Source organism: Pongo pygmaeus, chromosome 5 (genome assembly GCF_028885625.2).
Source record: "Pongo pygmaeus isolate AG05252 chromosome 5, NHGRI_mPonPyg2-v2.0_pri, whole genome shotgun sequence".
Taxonomy (NCBI): domain Eukaryota; kingdom Metazoa; phylum Chordata; class Mammalia; order Primates; family Hominidae; genus Pongo; species Pongo pygmaeus.
Window position 1 is genome coordinate 95763628 of NC_072378.2, and position 21232 is coordinate 95784859.

General features: G+C 33.9%; 1 protein-coding gene across 1 annotated transcript in view; it reads left to right on the forward strand.

Moving 5' to 3' along the window:
- Positions 1-21232, forward strand: part of FUT9 (fucosyltransferase 9) — a 189994-nt gene that overhangs the window by 60540 nt on the left and 108222 nt on the right. The window lies entirely within an intron of this gene.

Below are 21232 nucleotides of genomic sequence, written 5' to 3' on the forward strand. Positions count from 1 at the left end.
TGAGAACAACATATATACTTGGCATTGGCTTCATAAGTATAAAGTAAATAATTTAAATTATTGTCAGTGTATTATACTGTTTGATATATAGAAATATAAATACTAAACTCCTAATAAAATTAAAATTTAACATAGGCAGTTTATAACACTGTTTTATGTTTGCAGTGTTATTTCCCCTGGGCAGTTGACATGTTTCTAAGAGTAGTTATTTAGTTTTCAAATATACCACATGAACTGCTCAGCTGCAAATATTGTTGGCCTTGTTTTACAAATTGGAACACTTTTTGAAGTTTATATATCAGATAAACAATTAGACTGTAATAAGGAAACTTTGATTATTAGTTCACTGATGGCTCTCTTCATTATTTTATGAATATGCAAAATTTTTATCAGAGCAATATGCTCAAAAACATAAAACCATTAAATAATACAAAAAGTCTAGTAAAGAAACACTTCCATTCCCTCCCCAGCCCTTGCCTTCCCCCAGATCGACACCTCAGAGACACAATACTCACAAATACACAAACGCAGACATGGTTCTGGTATAATTTTCTTATGATGCTGTGACTTCATTAATCAATGTTATTGTTGTTTTTGACTTTGTGTTATGGTAATGAGGTTAGGATCCTCACAGTCGCTGCCCCACCAACACACACACATACACATCCCTTTTACCCAATCTCATAAACTAAGAATATTAGAAACTTTAGTCAGTTTATATATTGTTATGATTGTGTAGGTACTCATTTTTGATCTAAATTCTCTACTGTTCTTTCGTATACAACTTCATGTTGTTCTTGGAGTTAATAATTTCTTTTTCTTTATTAATGTGCATGGTTTTCTATGTAACTGTTCCTATTTTTCCATAGTTTATCCAAACTATCAATAGTCTTTTAATGTAATTTTTAAAAACTCAAAATTATCCGGTAATCTATCAGCTTCTTCCCCCTCCTTTCACCTTGTAATATCTCCTACTGGAGCTCTCCACCCTTTCTCCATCTGTATTGATTGTTCTTTAGTCTCAGCAAGCAGTGATCATTCTGTAGATGCCCTACAGCTCTTTGTTGGCTGGATTATTGTTTCCTGAGTTCTCTTTCTGGGTTTTGTCTCTTGCTTTTTTGGAGCATATCCTACAATAACGTCTGAAAGAACACATGAAAATACACTTTGGAGTCTTTATTTATGTGATATCAACTTTATCCTCATTCTAACCTCACACTCAACTAATAATGTAGTCAATGCTTAATAGAGAGTGTTTTGTGGTTAAGAATTTGGAAATATTCCTTTGGTTGTTCCTTTTTATGTGATCTGCCTTCACATCAACTTTATAGTCTCCATTATTTGCTCTTTATCCCTAGCGTTCTGAAATTTCAAGGTGATGCACACTGTAAGAGTTTCTTTATAACGTTACTTTCTTAGTTATTCAGTGAGCACTTGCAGTCATGATCTTAGTTATTTTATTCTTGTTTATTAAAATAATTTTTAACTTGTTTCCCCTGTGTTCTATTTCTGGGATGCATATGAATGAGATGTTGGACCTTCAGAACTGACTCTACTTGTTTAAATTTTTTCATTACAACTTTCTCCCTTTCAATTGTTTCTACATTCCGGGAGATTTCCTCAACTGTGTTTTTCAAATTTTTTACTGGAATTTTAATTTTGGTTATATTTCCATGAGCTTTTTCTTGCCCTCTGGCTGCTGTGGCTTCATATAATTCTGCTCTTGTTTCAGAGATACATCTTCTTTTATAGCTCAGATATTCAATACACCTTTCCTCTTATGAACCTTCTTACAGTGTGCTTGCTTTGATCTCTTTCCTCCATATTAGAGTCTTCTTTTTTTTTTTCTTTTTTTTGAGACGGAGTCTCGCTCTGCTGCCCAGGCTGGAGTGCAGTGGCGCGATCTCGGCTCACTGCAAGCTCCGCCTCCCGGGTTCACGCCATTCTCCTGCCTCAGCCTCCCGAGTAGCTGGGACTACAGGCACCTGCCACCACGCCGGGCTAATTTTTTATATTTTTAGTAGAGACGGCGTTTCACCGTGTTAGCCAGGATGGTCTCTTATCTCCTGACCTCGTGATCAGCCGACTCGGCCTTCCGAAGTGCTGGGATTACAGGCCTGAGCCACCGCACCCGGCCCATATTGGAGTCTTAACCAAATTTTTCATGATCGTTAATTAGGCATTCATAATTAAACAAAGGTCAAACAAAACTAACTGAAGCTCTTTATGCATTAGGTGGAATTTGCTAGATATATTTCATTTACCGTGATTAATCAGTGAGTTGGTCTTTTTTCATTGGGAGACATCAATATTTAGGCTTTTGCTTCTCCTTGCCCCTGCCGCCAACCATTCTGTTTCTGAAAAGAAGACTCCTTAATCTTATTTAAACATATATTCCTGTGGCTAGAGTTTTGGGCTCAAAGAGTCCCACCATTTCATTTTCATATCCTTGCTGCCTTCCTGTATTTAGCTCTGATCTGCACTTTATTTCTTTACTCTTCTTCATATGTGCCCATGTTCAGAGGCACCATGCTTTAATTTCTCTTGAAAACAGATATTCAAGATTTTTTCCTGTACATTTTTAAAGGTGGGGAAGGGAGACTGGGAAACACCAGATCGATATGCATTCTTTGGACCAACCTTCCATTTTCAACAACTTTAAATTTCCACAACACTCAGTGCCTTCAAATACTGAGCTTTTCGGACACCACAGCTATATTGATTAGTTTCTTGTCACTCTCCCTCTCTCTAGGTATTTAGGTGGCATCTGAAGTCAGTTACTACTCTTGAAGTTAAGTCAGTTACTATTCTTTCATTTGCTTTCTGATTCCTCCTGAAATTGTTGAAATCTTTCAGGTGCTGATATTCCTCTCTGTTTCCCATTCCCCTTGAGTATTTAAAGACATATTATTCCTTTACAGTCATTTTGGTAAGGTTGTTGAAAGGTAAGAAAATAAACGCATGAGATTAATATATCATTTTTAGTGGAATATTGTTTTATTAGTCTTCTCGATATTGGCATCACCAGTTTGCCTTCTAATGTATGAGACAAAATGTTTCTGAGGACATTTAAGATAAAAATCCTATTGTTCTACAATATGTTTCTAGTGTAAAAAACATCACCTCCATCAGAAAAAGCAAGATAATCGGAACTGAAAACTTTCATATTTTTTAATAGTTTTGTGAAAAAAATAAGAACTCTACTACAATGTTAGCTATCAAAGTCCATTGGCAGGACAATGATGTATTTTAATAGCATAGGAAAAACTACTTGCTAAATTTAATAAACTCTAAGAAAATAAAAGTTTATTAGAGGAAAATAAAAATGGATATAGCTTTAAAAGAATGGAAAACAATAATGATTCTCACCAAAAATAATGTCTTTGCCTTTACAACAATGTATCTGACAACATTATTGCTTTGTACTTGAAGAAGTAGAATAAATTCAGGACATTAAATATCAAAAGAAATACAAATTCATATATATTTGTGACTTTGCACTTTTGAAGAAATTATATTTGAACAAATCATGATGAATAAAATATTCATCAAACCAGTATTCAACATTTTATTTTTGCTAGTTTCTATGATCTATTTCTCAGTAGTTCTCACAAATAAAGCTTAATTGTGTTTCTAAAAAAAAGCCAGAAAGAATGACATCATAATTTTTTCAATGGTTATTTGTAGAAGGATATAAAAGTGCAGCTATAAATAACTTATTTAATAATTATCTAGAATCTAGGACTTATTTTAGTAGACTTTACATAACAGGAATGAAGAGATCAATAAAATGAAATTTTAAGGTATATTTTTCTATGCCTTAGGCAATGTAGTGAAAGAAGAAAGAACTGAAGTGAAGCAAACACAAAAATGTCTTTGCCTACTTATTAAATGTATGTATACTCTGCCTATTTCATAACTGAATTTGAAGTAAGTTATTACAAATAAAACACTATATTGGGAAAATTATGGTAAAAATAAGGTATTTAAATGTTCCAATGATAATTATAATGTAAATAACTCATTTATTCAAACTTAAATATTTGAAAAATCATGTCTTGACCATGTACCTTCTTCCCTTTCAATCCACAGTCTTTCCTAAAGTGGTCATATCCAGTTCCATGGTTTAAAATGAATGCCATCTGTATGCCATGTATGCCTAAATTTGTATCACCAGCCTTGGTATATCTCCTTATTTCAAAATGCATATATCTGTCAACTTGAGATGTTCTTGGGTATGTCTATTATACATCTCAAAAATGTCAAGTCCAGATTCGAACTCTTATTTCATTGGTAAACATATTTCTTATTTGAAGAATTAGCAACAACATGTACCCTGTTTATTCAAAGCACAATCCTGAGATTAATTTATAATATCACATTTTCATTCATTATGCACATGCAACACATCATAAAATCTTACCAGCAATAACACCAAAATTGTTTGAAATCTGTCTGTTCTCTCCATCTCCATTGCTAAAATCCTATTCACACTAGGATTTATTTTTACTAGTTATAATATCTGTAAAATATTTCATGAAAGAAACATAAAAAGTATATGTAAAGTTTAAGGAATATTTTTCAATGAATATTTAACATCAGAAATAAAACAATATCAATAATTTTGAGCCCCCTTAAATGCTAATTAAATTGCCATCCATTTCTTGCAATGATTCACATGTTCTTTGTTTTCTTACTTTTAAAAAAGTATTCTTTCACACACAAACACACACACCCTTCCTGGATAATACATTTTTTAGTTTTGATTGTCTTTGAATTTTTCTTAAATCAAGTAGTATTGTATATATTTTTCTGCAATTTACTCCTTTCTCTTCACATCTTGATTGTGAGATTCACCTACGCTGATGTGTCTATTTGTAGTTCATTTGTTTTTACTGTTCTACATTAGGCAGTTGTCTTACTATCTTATAATGTATATATAAATTCTAATATGAGTAAATATTTGGATGGCTTCCAAGATGATGGTTGTGGTTTTTTGATGTTTCATTGTTGTCCTTCTGGATTAAAAATAATGCTACTACAAACATTCTGGTAATAGTCTATTGTAAGTATGTGCGAGAGGTTCTACAAAGTACATATTTAGAGTAGAAGAACAAAGTTGAGATTTCCACATGTTCAAATGCAATAGATTATGCCAAACTATTAAGTGTTTGTGCTGATTTACACTCCCATTAGCAATGGTTGAACATTACAGTTTCTCCATTCCCTCACCAATACTCATTATTATCTCTGACTTTTAATTTTTGTCTGTCTGTGGAGTGTAAGGAGGCATCTCTTTGTTATTATAAATTTTTGTTTTCCTGATTGCTAATGCAGTTGAGCAATTTTTTTTACTTAATGGCTGTTTATATTCCCTCTCCTCTGAAATGTACGTTTGGTCATTTAAGCATATTTTTATTGATTGTTTTGTAATTATTGACCTGGAGAAATTCTGTATTCTCAACACTATAGTCATTTGTTTAATCCACTTTTATAAATACCTTCTTCCAGTTCAGTTCATGTCTTTTTACTCTTTTTATGGCATATTCAGTTAATAAAATATTTATTTTAAGTAAATGTATCAATATTTTCCTTTTGAGTTTGGATTTTTTTTATTATCCTTTTGCAGAAACTTTTCAACCCTTGAAGTATGGTGATATTTTTCTATATTGTCCTCTAAAGCTTTTAAAATTTGCCTTTCACATTTAAATATTTAATACCTCTTAAAACAAGTTTTGAAAATGACACATGTAGAGATTTACTTTCATTTTTTTCCAAACAATATCCAGATCCCAGCACCTTAAATAGTATACTCTTTCCTGATGAACAGCAGTATAACAAATAGAGAGATTCCATACATGAGTGGGTCTATTTTAAAACTATTTCTGCCATTGGCTATTTGCCTATTCCAAATACCACATTGTCTGAATTATATAACAATAGCTTCATAATATGTCTTTGATGTTTTGTATAGCAAATTTCTTCATCTGATACTTGTAGAGAGTCTTGGCTAGTGTTGTCCCTTTATTCTTCTATATGTATTTTAAAATTTAGTTTTCAATTTTCTTAAAATCTTTAAACAATTACATTGAACCTATCTACTATTTTTTGGAGAAATTGCATCTTTAATATATTCAGCCTTTCCATTCAAAAACATGTTATACTTCTCCAACTCTAACTTACTGGGGATTTCTTTAATGTCTTTTAGTAAATTGTTACCATTTTCTCAAGAAAGAGCTTTGTGCATTGGGTTTACCTACTTATTTATTTGTTTATTTGTTTCTAGATACTTTATGTTCTTGGCTACATTAACCATAAGGGATGTATTTTCTGGTTGCTTCATTTAGAAATGAGAGTTCTTCAAAAATTTTTTTAGCTGGAAAATGACAGTAGCTTTTTAACTGGGTTCTCTGTTTTACTTTTGTCTCCCTGTAGTCCATTCTCCTCACTATCACACACTGAACATTTTATATTTCCTTATTCTTTGATGTGTTTGTGACCTATCTTTTCTCACCAGAATTCAGTTTTCTAAGAGTAGAAACTTTGTGTTTTCTTATCAACACTGAATCACCGTGTCTAAAACAAAGTGGGCACTTAAAAAACTTGAATGAATGAATGAAGAGGTGAGTCACACATATTGTTAATATTTCTGAATGTGTAAGTCAAGATAAGGGCTCTGTCTTTCTCACAAATAGACAGATTGTATTGGCTAATAATTAATCAGCATAGGACAAAATTTTGGAGTTGCAAAACAAAGAATATTTATGAGTAGCAGATAATATAAAAGGGACTGCTGACCATTTACTTATTCTATTCTGTTCTCTGGATGCATTGACTTACAAGTTATTATTGAACATAGCATAGAATGATATTGTTGATCACAGATCACCTAGTTCTACCTTTCAGCCAATGTTCTAGCCTCTCTATTGCATCTTTCTTGAGTGCCAGCTTTCTTGAGTGTTAAGAGTTCCACTTAAACCCCTTCAGCAGCTGGCACCACACCCTCTTCTCAGATTTCCATTCCGTTGTCAAGTACAGTTCATCATACTGAACTAAACTCTGCTTCTCTTGAGTTACCATTTATTGATCTGAGCTCTGACTGCCAGATCCTCCAAATTAAAAAGAAATAAATAAAAAAGAAATTCACCCTCTTTTAGCATAATAACCCTTCAAATATTTTAAGTACTGTGTTTGATATAATAGCATTTATCTTATTTAATCTAAGCATCTGTTTATTTTCATGCATGCATTCTTTCATCTACTATTTCTTGAGTGTCTTCCTTGTGTCAAGCATAGAAAAGGTGAACATTAATAATTTGGGAAAACATTCCTTCTCACATGTCATTATATGATAACTCCCTGAGTTAGGTCTTAACCTTTCAGAATGTACTTGTCAACTGAATAGATATTTAGTTGAGATTCGGGGCGTCTTCTTAATTCTAGCCATAACAATAAACTATTTTTAACAAGAAGGCGCTTAGGAACCTTGAAAATTAAAAGAGAGAGACAGATAGACTAAAATGACTTATCACACTAAAAGTCAGACTGTCTAGAAGATCATATCTCTTTATTTCCTTTTAACAACTAAAATAATTTTGAGTTGATTCTCCAAAGAATTCCATCAAAGAGAAGATCTTAAATTTTCTGGAAAGACCATCTGGCACTTTTTATAGGTGTTATGTTGTTTTTTAAGCTACAGAAAGCACTCTAAGAAGAAAGCATTTTGGGATAAAAAACTAAAACAAAAAATTTCAGTTTTCAATTTTGTCCCAAATCATTCTTGTCAATTACAAATATATATCTAAATATCCCAGGTTTAGCTCTAATTCTATTAAAGCTAGAGCTTAAATGACTTACCTTAAAGTTGACTGGCAGTTTTTCAGAGTGTGAAGTTAATTTTCTCACACACATGTTTGTGACTGACTGTTCAAATACTCAGTTATCAGCAAGTTAGCAACACAGTAAATGTGTCTCATAGAAATTAGACTAAGGGGATTAGCTGTATATGAGCCATAAAACCTATAAATCTTGTGGACAAGATCTTGACATACAAATTAGAAATAGAAATTATTTTGAAGCCTTGGATACTGATAGTTGCATTACTTAGCACACTATGGTCTTCAGTCCCAAGTTCTCATTACTGATTCCTATTTGTATGTCTTCACTCGTCATAGCCATTTACTCTAATGTTTGTTATACATCCCTGTTTATATATATAATCCTTGCAAAATATACTATGTTTCGTGTGTGTCTATTATTTAATTATTTTATATAAAGGATATTATGATGCATAGAGTGTCATAAAGTATTGTTTTGTTAAGTTTCTTGTTTTACTGAATAATTTCTATCCACATTGCTAAATGTATGTATTTCCCAGTTTGACTATTTGAAAGGACTTATCAGGCTCCACAGAACATGTTCGTATAAGGCTTTTATTTAAATTTTTTAAAAAATACAGTACAGCAAAAGAAAAAGTGTATAGGCAAACATTAGAGATTCCAAAGATATGCCATGTACAGGGCACCATTTCTGGCATAGCTCAAAGGATGTCTTAGTCCATTTGGGCTGCTACAACAAAATAGCATACTGTGTAGCTTATAAACAATAAGAATGTATTTCTTATGGTTCAGGAGGCTAAGAATTTCTAGATCAAGATGCCAGCAGAGTTGATGTCTATAATCTATAAGGGCCCTCTTCTCTCATAGATGGCAGCTTCTAGCTGCGTCCTTGCATGGTGAAAGAGACTAGCTAGCACTTTGTGGTCTCTTTTATAAGGGCACTAATGATATTCCCAAGCGTAGAGCACTCACAGTCTAATAACCTTTCCAAGGCCCCACCTTCTAATACCATTATCTTGAAGTTTAGGATTTCAACATTTTTGGAGGACACAAACATTCAAACTATGGCAAAATATAAGTTCCCTGGGAAGCCTTTCTTTGTCTTTTTGGCTAAATAAACAAGCCAGGTTTGTCAAACCTCAGTGGACTAGATGCAGTCATAAGGAAAAAAACTTACCCTGGAGGTTCTCAACACATCATAAATTCAACTTCCCTTATCTTGGCCAAGGGTCAAGTGCAAACACTCAATGTCTTGGAAATATAGAGTTTTTCAGCATAGTTATAAATTAATTCTATCTCCACAATGTACTCTACTTCATTGTTTCTAATTGCTTTATAGAATTTCATGCCTTGCATCCCTCAAGTATTATTTAGTCACTCCTCTGGAAATGGATACCCAGCTTTCCAACTGACACAAACAACATTGTAAATGTCCTCTTGTGGTCCTATATGAAAGTTTCTCTGTGAAAATTAGATGTAAAATTAGATGTAAAATTACTTACTCATCAGTAGGACGATTGTATAATTTATCCTCCACACTAAACTAATTTTAAGAATGGAAGAGGGTATTATTAATAATTATGCCATGACAACATCATGAATCAGAGCCTGGGTAAACCAAGGCATAGAGTACTCTGAATCACAGGCTGCACATATTCACGTAACACTACCAGACTTTTCTCCAGACCACATAAATGTACCTGTCTACACACTTTATTGCCAACACTTTGTGTTTTCAAATTTCCAATTTTGAAATTTGACATGTGCAGTGTTCCTTCCATTTGCATTTATATCCACATATTTGCTAGCTATGCAGTCTTCCTTTCTTTTAATTTCTGATTCAAAGCTTTGGTTTATTTTTCCTGCTTATCAATTGGTTGTCAGCTTTACACCTAGCAATTATTTTCCTTCAGTTTGTTCCCTATTCGTTAACTTCGTCTTTTACCAGAAATTCTTAATTTTGATATAGTGAATCAACTCATTTCTCATCTTTAAATTGTACTATATGTAATGCTTAAGAAATATTTCCCCATCTTAAAGTCACAAAGATATTCTCCTGTATTTTCCTTCTTAAAGTCACAAAGATATTCTCCTATATTTTCTTCCATTAGCCATATGATTTTCCCTTTCATAATCAGGAATATACTGGACTTTAATTTTATAATCAATATGAAATAGGAACCCAAGTTTATTTTTTTCTTCATATCAAAAACCTGGCTTTGACCACAGAATTCTTGCCTTTGTTTGTAATCCTTAATCTTAACTAAGTCCTTTTGGTCTGAGGGACTTCCTTTATCTACCATGCACCTTTGCATTTTCTCAGTTAGTTAATATTTTCCACTGCTTGGTCTCTCTTTTTTGTCCTCACACTAAAGGAGGATGCTGTCTGAACTAAGGTATTAAAAGGCACAGGATGATATCAGGACCCTGCTGTCACAGAGACTAGGTTTCCTGCAATTCAGGAGTGTGCAGCCTGCCAATTTTCGGTTAGCACCTGTGCCTCCTATATAGTCAGTGGAACACATGCCATCTCAACACATGGGGATCATTAAGGAGACAAACGTTATGCATGTGGTTGAAGACCAGTTCTTAGCTTTTGTTCTTCCTGTTGTACTTGTTTTTAAAAATCTAGACCTGGTTTTTAGATAAAGAAAATGACATTCTTACAGAGCCAAAAAGGAAATTCAAGAGTTGCCTTACTTTGGATTATTTGAATATTTTTGTTTTCTCTTATCTCTATTATTGGCTTATTACCTAAAATTATTTGTTGGTGTTGCTTTCAGATTTGTGGTGTATATTTTTAACTTATCGTAGTCTACCTCCAAGTAACATAGCACTCTACATATGTCATGAAAACACTGCAACAGTAGGTTTATATTTTCCCCACAAATTTTTTTTTTTTTTTTTTTTTTGAGACAGAGTCTCACTCTGTTACCAGGCTGGAGTACAGTGGCATGATCTCAGCTCACTGCAATCTCTGCCTACCGGGTTCAAGCAATTCTCCTGCCTCAGCCTCCTGAGTAGCTAGGACTACAGGCGTATGCCACAATGCCCAGCTAATTTTTGTAGTTTTAGTAGAGACAGGGTTTCACCATGTTGGTCAGGATGGTCTCGATCTTTTGACCTCATGATCCGCCTGCCTCGGCCTCCCAAAGTGCTGGAATTACATGCGTGAGCCACCACGTCCGGCCTTCCCCACAAATCTTTGTGCTATTGTCATACATTTGACCTCTAAATATGTTACGTAGAAGTTGTAAACCCCACAATATAGTTTTTGGGTTTGCTCTAAACAGTAAATGTTCTGATATAGAGAAAACGCTTTTTCTGCTTTTAACCACATATTTACCATTTCCAGTGCTTATCACTCTTTGGCATAGGTCCATGTTTCCACAAGGATCATTTTGTTCTGAAGGACTTCCTTTAACATATCTGGTAATAGAGGCCTGCTAATGTTTTTTAGCTCTTGTATGTGTCTGAGAAAGTCTTTATTTTTCAAAGACATTTTCACTGACTATGCCATTCTGTTTTTCAGTACTTTAATGATGTTTCCCTGCTGTTGTTTGGCTTCCATTGTTTCTGATGAGAAATATGCTGTCATTCTTATCTTTATTTCCTATATTACATAATATGTCTTCTTCTTTGGCTGCTTTGAGAAATATCTAATGTAAATGACAAGTTGATGGGTGCAGCAAACCAACAAGGCACATGTACACCTACGTAACAAACCTCCACGTTGTGCACATGTACCCTAGAACTTAAAGTATAATAAAAAATAAAAATATAAATATAAAATAAAAAAATAAAATGTTCTTATTTCATTTTTAAAGCAATTTTATTGTGATATGCTGTGGTATAGTTTCCTAATGTTTCTTGTGCTTGGAGTTTATTGAACTTCTTGGTTCTTTAAATTTATAGCTTTCATCAAATTTGAAAAATTTTAAACTTTTGTTTATTTAAACATTTTTGTCTTCCTTCTCCCAATTTTTAGGACTCCTATTATTACCTGTATGTTATGTGGTTTGATGTTTCCCCATAGCTGTATGATTCTCTGTTTGTTTTGTGTGTGTGTGCATGTGTGTGTGTGTGCGTGCTCCATATTGGATAGTTTCTATTGTCTTATCGGTTTCACTAGTCTGTCTTCTGCAGGGTCTAATATGTGGTTAATTTCATTTATTGCATTTCTTAATTTCATCAATTATGGTTTTATGTTTAGAATTGAAAATGAGTCTTTCAAAAATACTCCTCATGTCCCAGACCTTTTGCTACCTTCTTGTCTATATCTAAGTATTGTTTAACTGCTTATTTTTCCAATTCCTTGCATGACTGGCTATTTTTTAAATGAATGTCATATATTGTGAATTTTACCTTGATGGATCCTATTTTTGCGTATCTCTAAAATTTTTTAGCTTTGTTACTGGGCACAGCTAAGTTACTTATAAACAGCTTTGACCCTTTCCTTTCGAGGACTGTTTTTGGTTTTATTAGGCAAAACCAGAGCAGCCTTAATGCAAAGATTAATTTTGATCCCATTACTCTTCTACATACTCTTCTTGATGTTCCATGAATTATGAGAATTGTTTACTCTCTTTGATTGAAATACAAATTAGAACTATTCCTGGCCATATGTAAGATCTGAAGGTTGTTCCTTTTCTTCATTTTGGTAGTTTTGTTTCATCATGGTTAGTTTTCATACACACATTTGCTGATTAATACTCAGCTAAATAGCCAAAGGGATTCTTCTGCGTATATCTAGAGACTTACTGTGGAACTGTCTGGATACTTTCCCCTGAGAATTCTACCCTGTTAGCCTCCTTGAGTTCCTAACATTTGTCTTCTCTACTCTGGCAGACAATCAGGCTCCACCTGGCGTCCCTTTCCCTGAGCTGCAGCCTAAAATCTCCAACCTGTCAGGAATCTGGGGAAGTTATAGGGCTTGTTTGCATCTCCTTTCTCAAAGAACATGTGCTGCCAGACAACCAACCTTTAAAATTGTTGTTTGATGTATTTTCTTTCCTACTTCTTCTTGTTATTTTCGCAGCTAGAAGGTAGATCTGATCCATATTCCTGCATTGTGACCAAAAAGTACAACAATAATCTGAGTTACTAACAGTATACTTTGATTTCACCCCAGAGTAAGATGGGGAGCTGAACTAAGCTTTCAGCATATTGACAGGAGGCATGAACACCTTTCTATCCAATAACTTGTATTGAAATACTGCCCTACCAACACAAAGAAGTAACCAGGCTATGAGTGGAGAAAAAAGGAATCATAACAGTGCTTTTAAGCTATAAAAGTGTGGCCTCTAAGTCCACAATACCCATATGGCATTGCATTATTAGTGCAAGGTAAGTGCAGTTTAAGGCAGAAATAATTTGTATGTATAATGATGAATATTTGGCAATCATAGAAAGAACAATGCACTACGACAATAAATCAAACATAAGCCTGTATAATTCTGAAAAGAACCTGAAAACATGGTTGTATTATAGGGAGACTTGACAAAAATACAAAGACATGAGGAAATTTTAACACACTTCTATAAAGCTATGAAAAACCCCCCAAATTAATAAGTTTGAACAATACAAGTACCAATGGACATATAGAGTGCTTACAGCCCATAAGAAAGAGTTAACATTATTTTCAAGCCTGTGTATATAAAACATACATACAATTTTTGGGGGGCTGAACCACAAAGATACTATCAATAAATTTCAAAAATTAGCATCTTGTATATACTTTTTCCGAACACAGTCAATAAAAAAGAACTTTTGGAAATAAATTTGTAAAGTCAATTGTTTATGAATTAAAGAAGAAATCACAGTAGAGATTTAAATATTTTATGAGATATTAATTTTTGAAAAAAATTCTTGATGTAATTAAAACAATACTTATAGACTACAATTTATATATTTTAAAAGTAGATGAAAGTGTTCAATTTTATAAGCAAGAGGAAATAATTATATCAACTCATAATTGTATCAACTCAAATTTTACTATTTATATAGTAAAATAAAACTAAAATTTAAAAACTAAAATAAAACATATATTTGACATGATCATCAAGGCAAAAACTGACGCTAAGTAAAAGATACACATCTCTGGTAAGATTGAGCAAAAAGGAAAAGGAAAAGCAAAATAAACAATATTAAGAATGAAAAAGTGATACAACTATAGTCATAACAGATCAACTTTAAATCATAGAGACAGTGTGAAATAGACAATTATCTTAAAAAGTTACTACAATAATAGTCACACACACCCCAACAGCCACACCCATTGGTCATATTTGTATGTAATTTAAACACCTAAAGTAAAAAGATGTTAATTTATTATAAGATATTGAATTAAAATAAATGCAGGAGTCCATAGGATTACACAAACAAAGGCAAAGTATGAGAAAAAGGGAAGCACTTAAAATTTGAATGCCAGCTAACAAAAGTAGAAGAAATTTGTAATATCTAATGCAATAGTAATTGATTCAGGCAACAATCATCAATAAATGATAAAGCCATTGAGAATATATTCTGGTGGGGAGGAGGCTATTTACCCCATCTCAAATATCACCCTGCAGATTACTTTTTAATTGCAATGGGAAATATGTACACTGACATCATATAGATCACTTTCTTAAACAAGTGATATAACTTCACCAACTGAAGGAGAGCCTGACATTATTTGACTCTCACGCAAATAAAAAACCAAATAATTCAAAGCATTATTTATGTATTCTTCCCATAAATGTTTAGCCTAAATTTAACCATGAGAAGGGTAAATACTGAATTTGAAATATTTTACAAAATAAATTAGAATATTATTTTCTAAAAATTCAATTTTTCAAAAAGCAAAGGAAGGAAGAACTCATAAATTCATTGGGACCCTTCTGTATTAAAGAAGATTAACGAGTCAATAACAATGTGTGAATCTTCATTATCATATCTTGGATCATAAAAGAAATCAGTTTTATCTTAGATACAGTTGAAAATATTGCATATGAGCCCCATATTATGTGATATGCAATTATCATTGCCTTTATGGGTATGACAATGGTATTGCAGTCAGGTAGAGGAATGCCCTTTTTCTAAGAACATTTTGAAATATGTAGCTGAGAAATGTCATAATACTTGCAATGTATTTTCAGATAGTTAAGGAGAGAAACGGACTGAGTGAGACAGAGAGAGAGAGTGAGAGCACAAATCTATGGCAAAATGTTAACAATTGAAACTAGTTGAAGGGTTTGTAGGTGATCTTTGCAATACTACTGCAATCTCCTCATCAATTTGGAAATTTTCCATATAAAAAGTTGGTAAGGAGGGGCCTTGCCAAGTCCAGATGGTATTACAAGCAAGTTTTATTGAATCTTTAAGGATTTTGAGGGAGAAAATATTTTCAGAAATAAAGTTTCCATACTAATTTTATAATGTGAGCATAATCTTGAAACTCTATAAGATCAAGACAGTTTGAGAAATTCAAATTTTAGCATACTACTATCAACATAGATACAAAAATGATATTTGATAAAATATTGTCAAATTACAACCAATAGTACAATTAAAAATAGTATACTATGACCAAGTAGGGTGCATCCCTAATGGACGATAAATAATACTTTAACAGTAAAAAATTGATTGATCTATTTATCAGATTAATAGATTAGAGAAAAACCTTGTAATCAACAAAAATTTCCAGAATATTTTGACAATATCGATCTAAACAGCAGGTAAAATGAATGAATTAGATCTGTATACATCTTTATGTGAATATCCCTGAAACATAATACTGAGTGCACCAATCAATTGGAGAATGATACTTATCCTATGATACACTTGTGTGAAATTCAAAAATAAAGAAAAATCTATATTATGTTTTCTGATAGATATATTCACAACAAGTATATAAAAAAGAATGTTGAGAGTATATTCCCTAAATAAAATATTATAATGGCTTCCTATAACTCCTAAGATTAATATCAGATTCTTTACTACAGACTCTAGGAATCTGCAACATCTGATTTTTGCTGACATTTCTAGAATGGTCAAATATTATACTTCTTCTAGCTCTCTGCTCCAGCCTCACCTGACTTCTTCATTCATACACTTGAATGTGTCTTGTCACAACTCACAATCGAGACTTTGCATATGTCATTTCCTCTTTCTGGAGTATTTTAGCTTTATTCTTTCTCCTAAATAACTTGTCTTTCAGCTCTCATCCCATACTCAGGAGATGCAAGGTCAAATTCCATCATTTTTCTTTATGACATTTCATACCACTCTTTCCCTTTTCTTTTTTTGGAAACAGGGTCTTGCTCTGTCTCCCAGACTGGAATGCAGTGGCACAATCATAGCTCAACCTCCTGGGCTAAAACAATCCTCCCACCTCAGCCTCCTGAGTAGTTAGGACTTCAGGTGCATGCCACCATGCCTGGCTAATTAAAAAACAAAAAAATCGTAGAGACAGAATCTTGCTATGTTGCCCAGGCTGGTCTCAAAGTCCTGGGCTCAAGCAATCCTCCTGCTTTGGCCTCCTAAAGTACTGAAATTACAAGCATGAGCCACCGTACCCAGCCTCTATTCCTTCCTTTGAGAGCACTATATCAGTTGTTATTTCTCATTGACTTATGAGGTTTTGTGATTAGTATCTATTCTCCCATTAGGCTTGTTCTCCCCCACGTAAAATCAGAGATGACATCTATTTTGCTAAGCATCATATCCCTAGTACCTTGCACAGTTCTTGACACATTAAAGGTGCCTACCAAATATTTACTAAATTGGTGAATGAATTGGCAAAGTCGTTTCTTTCATAGGATTCTCTTATTTTGATCATGATCCTGTTGAAATAGCCTTCTCTTGATAATTCCACACTTTCATTTATCTTTTCCCTGTGACTAATGCAGTTTGATGTGGTTTGGGCATCTCTACCTGAGTGACAGGATATAGATACTATGATTGAGAGTATCCTCTAGAAGTATGGGCATTGAAGCATTTAAGACCAGAGGAAAGGGATATGCTAATCTTGGCAATATATATCAACATATGTTAAGAAATTACATTGAAGAGTTTACACATTAAATTGTATTAAGAAGTAGAATATTTAACAGAAAATATCCCTGCAACAAAAATTAGAATTTCAATATGCATTTCTCCATGCCCACATTATTTATGAGCCAATAATCATCACTTTTCCAGGAGTAAAAATGGCTTCAAAGTTATTGCATGAATATGGATCCACATACACTCACAAAATGAACTTTCAAAATATTACCAAGAACCTTACACACACCGTCTTCATCTGTGTAATAGTCCTTCAGAGGAAGGTATACATTACTGTCACAATGTTTACAAATGAATAAATTAAGGGACAGAGGAGTTGAAAAACTTTCCCCAGGTTATACAGCAGCAGAGTCAAAAATAAAATCCACATCTGTATGACTAATGAGCCCTAGTTTGGTACACTGCGAGCCAAGGATATGAAAGTTTTGCTGAAGTTAATGAGGCTGGAATGTATATGTCATGTTTTAATCTAAGTCAGTTTTTCTTCAAATTTGATGCTGCTCTGTGAAAGATTCCAAAATCAAACAAGTTTTGGGTACACTGCATGTCATATTCAATAGTCCTCCCTTATTTGTGGTGTCAATTACCTGTGGTCCTCAGTGATCTGAAAAGATTACATGAAAAATTCCAGAAATAAACAACTCACAGGTTTTAAATTGTGTGCTGTTCTGAGTAGCGTGATGAAATCTCATGCCATCCCTTTGTCTAGTGTATTCATGCTGTTTTGGTCATTTTGTAGCTAGCTGGCTTGGTTATCAGACCTTGTCACAGTATCTCGTGCTTATGTTCAAGTAACCCTTCTTTTACTTAATAATGGCCCCAAAGCACAAGGATGCTGGCTATTTGGATACGGCAAAGAGAACACATAAAGCACTTTCTTTAATGAAAAAGTGAAAGTTCTGTACTAAATAAGGAAATTTAAAAAATCCTATGCTGAGGTTGCAACCTATGATGAGAATGACTCTGCTATCCATGAAATTGTGAAGAAGGAAAAGGTAATTCATGCATAGCATATATTGGGTTGGTACTATCAGTGGTTTCAGGCATCCACTGGGGGTCTTAGAATGTATCTGTCATGGATAAGTGGAAACTACTGTACTCAAAAAGTTCTGAAAATGTTTTTTAATAAAGAAATAGCTTTTTTATTGTTTAACCCAGCACTTCTAAAAACATACCTGAATAGGGAAGCTATTCTTGGAAACTGTTCCAGGCTAGAGGGAACTATAAAGTTTTTTCTTCATTTTTTTTTCTAATGCAAACCTGTGTCCTAGGAAGACAAGTTTTTGTTGTTGTTGTCGTTGTTGTTATTTCGATAGGTTTTTGGGGAGCAGGTGGTGTTTGGTTACATGAATAAATTCTTTAGCAGTGATTTCTGAGATTTTGGTGCACCCATCTCCTGAGCAGTGTACACTGTACCCAAAGTGTAGCACAATTTTGATAGCACTCCGTGTCCTTTCTCACCTCATGCTTCTGCTCAGGCTGTTCTTTTGGCCTGGAACACCTATGTCCTCTTTGTGATATGTGGTAAATTCTTATTTACACACTAGTTTAAATGTCACATCATCTGTGAAGCCATCTATTAACTCTTCAATCACATGCCCATATATACAGAATAAGCATTAATGAGCTATAATGTCATAAAATAATGTGAATGATCCCTCACCTTTAAAGAGCATCTCCTATGTTTAAACCCAGCTCTAAACATTGCAAATCTCATTTCTTATTTAATACTTACAATAATTACTTATTATTATCTCATTTCCCTCCAGTTCACATATCAGTTCTCAGATTCTCTTTCCAGGAAACTCCTCTATGGAGATGATCACATTGCCTGATTGACTCCTTTCCTCAACTTTCGCTTGAATACATTCAACTAGGCTTGCCCTACGATTCACCATAGCTTTTCCTGTCTAACATACCAACAGCTGCTACATTAATGAATTCAGACAAAGTATCAGTCCTCATTTATTTGAATTATCAGCAGCATTTGACAAAGTTGGTCCCTTTTTAGAAGTTCAAACCCATTCTTCGCTTTTCTTTCAGGATGCTGTACATTTCTGGTTTGCTTTGTACATCACTGGCAATTTTTTTTATGGTCTACTTTGCTGGTTCTTCTCATCTTTACAGCTTCTATATGTTGTCCTGCTCCAGCCTTTGGCAGTAATTCCATTGGTGATTTCATCAAATCTCATATTGGGCATCATGGCTAAGAGGACAGACCTTTGCACCAGGCCGTCTGGCTTTGAATTGCAGCTCAACTAGTTTGTTAGATGTGTAACCATGGGCTAGCGATCTATCTGTACCTTTCTCTGTCTACCTCTCTTTTACCTCATCGGTAAAAATAGGGATTATAGCAGTACCTCGGTCATAGAACTATTGTCATATTACATGATGTAATGTTTGTAAAGAGCATAATGTCCAGCACTATATGTTTTTGCTGATATTATCTATAATCTAATGACTCATAAAACCTACCTAGCTGGGATTTCTGCTACAAACTTGTGAATCATATATCCAACTACCTATACAATGTCTCTACTCGGAAGTCTAATACATATCTCAAATTTATTATATATAGAATGGAAAGTCTTATCATCACTCTTAAACCAGGCAATCTTAGTAAATGACAACTGCATCCAGTTGCAGATGCAAAAAGACTCGGATGCTTCCTTGATTCCTTTCTCTCAGACCATCAATCCATCTGTCAAATCTAGATTGTTCTGAATTCAAGTTTTCCAGAATCTTGCTACTTCTCATCTCAACCATTCTAATCCAAACCCCCAGGATCCCTCATCTCAATAATTGTACTAGCTTACTGCCCTTCTGTGGACAATATTCAACATAGCAGAGTGGTTATTTTAAAATATAAGTCAGCTCATATCTCTCCTCTGCTTCTAGGCTTCTGTGACTTTTTACCTCACTGATTAAAATCTGGAGTTCTTACACTGGTTTATAAGATTTTACTTAATCTGTCTCATCACTCCCTTAATCTCTCTAATCTCATCTACAAGTTTCACTTCTTTAAGTCCACTCTCACTGCTCTGGTCCCCTCACAGGTCCCGTGGGAATCTAGACATGGTCTTCTCTCAGCCTCCTTGTGCTTGCCATTCCTCTGTCTAGTGTGTTATTTTCTGAGGCACCTGTGTGTGTGTGTGTGTGTGTGTGTGTGTCTTATTCTTTCAGATATTTACTTAAAATTCACCTTCCCAAGGCCTTTGCCTACTCTATTGAAAACTGCAACTCCACCCTACCCCGGCCCCTTTTTCTCCTTACTTTTTTCTCTGGAGCTCAAAATGATCTAGCACAATATGGTTTTTATTCGTTTCTTGTTTTTTCAACTCTTCCTTCCAGAACGTAAGCTCAATGAGGGGAGGAATTTTTATTTCATCTGTTCACTGCATATCTCTGGTGTTAGAGCACCCAGCACATATTAGGCACTTAATCAATAGTCATAGAATGAATTACTTCCTTCCCATAAGGGATAAAGAAAGTGAAGCTCATAGAGACAAATCATTTTCTACGACTATCCAAAATTTACCCAAGGGATCCAAAATCAAAGCACAGAATTAGAAGACACAGGTCAGCATCTAGGCTACACATACTGAAGGAATATGTAATTCATAGAAGATAATAATAGAATAGCCAAATGCGTACTCTTCTTCTCACTAGAAGGGATTTCCCTGAGAAAAGGAGCAGTTTTAGTCATCTTTATAACCCTGGCACCTAATATAGTGTGGGAATCACAGCAGCAGCGGTGTGCTGGAGCCAGTTCCCCAAGCCCAGAAGAGTGGGTTGTGTGCTCTCTTCCAATCCTGCTTTTTGTGACATATGTTGGTAGCTTGGAATTGGCCTTACTGAGAATATTTACACCATGGAAATTAGCAAACAAGTCAGGGTTTATTAAATATTTACCTGAAAAGCACTGCAAAGAAGACAGTTAAAAAGATATATACTGCTGTATGAGTGAATGAATTCGTGAGTAAAATGTATGAGGTAGATATTATAGTCTGAGGCATCTTTTAGCATACAGGTGCTGTAGATAAGGTGAAAAGGTAAAAACTGTTGATCGATAACTTTCAATGAACATTACAAAAACAAACAATAACAAATAAAATCTTTGATACAGGACATAGTTCAATTTCTTACTCCATGAGCTCTATTTAGATAGAGCTCTCTGTCTTCCCTATGGGATAATAAAAAATAAGGCTCATATTTCCTCCTAAGTATAGTATCCCACATAATGTATATTCATTTTGTATTTTATCATTATGTGTCTGTGAATATACCTAATTTTTCCACTAGACAAGTCCTTCTTAAATATTTTTAAATCACCATTTATTTTAAGA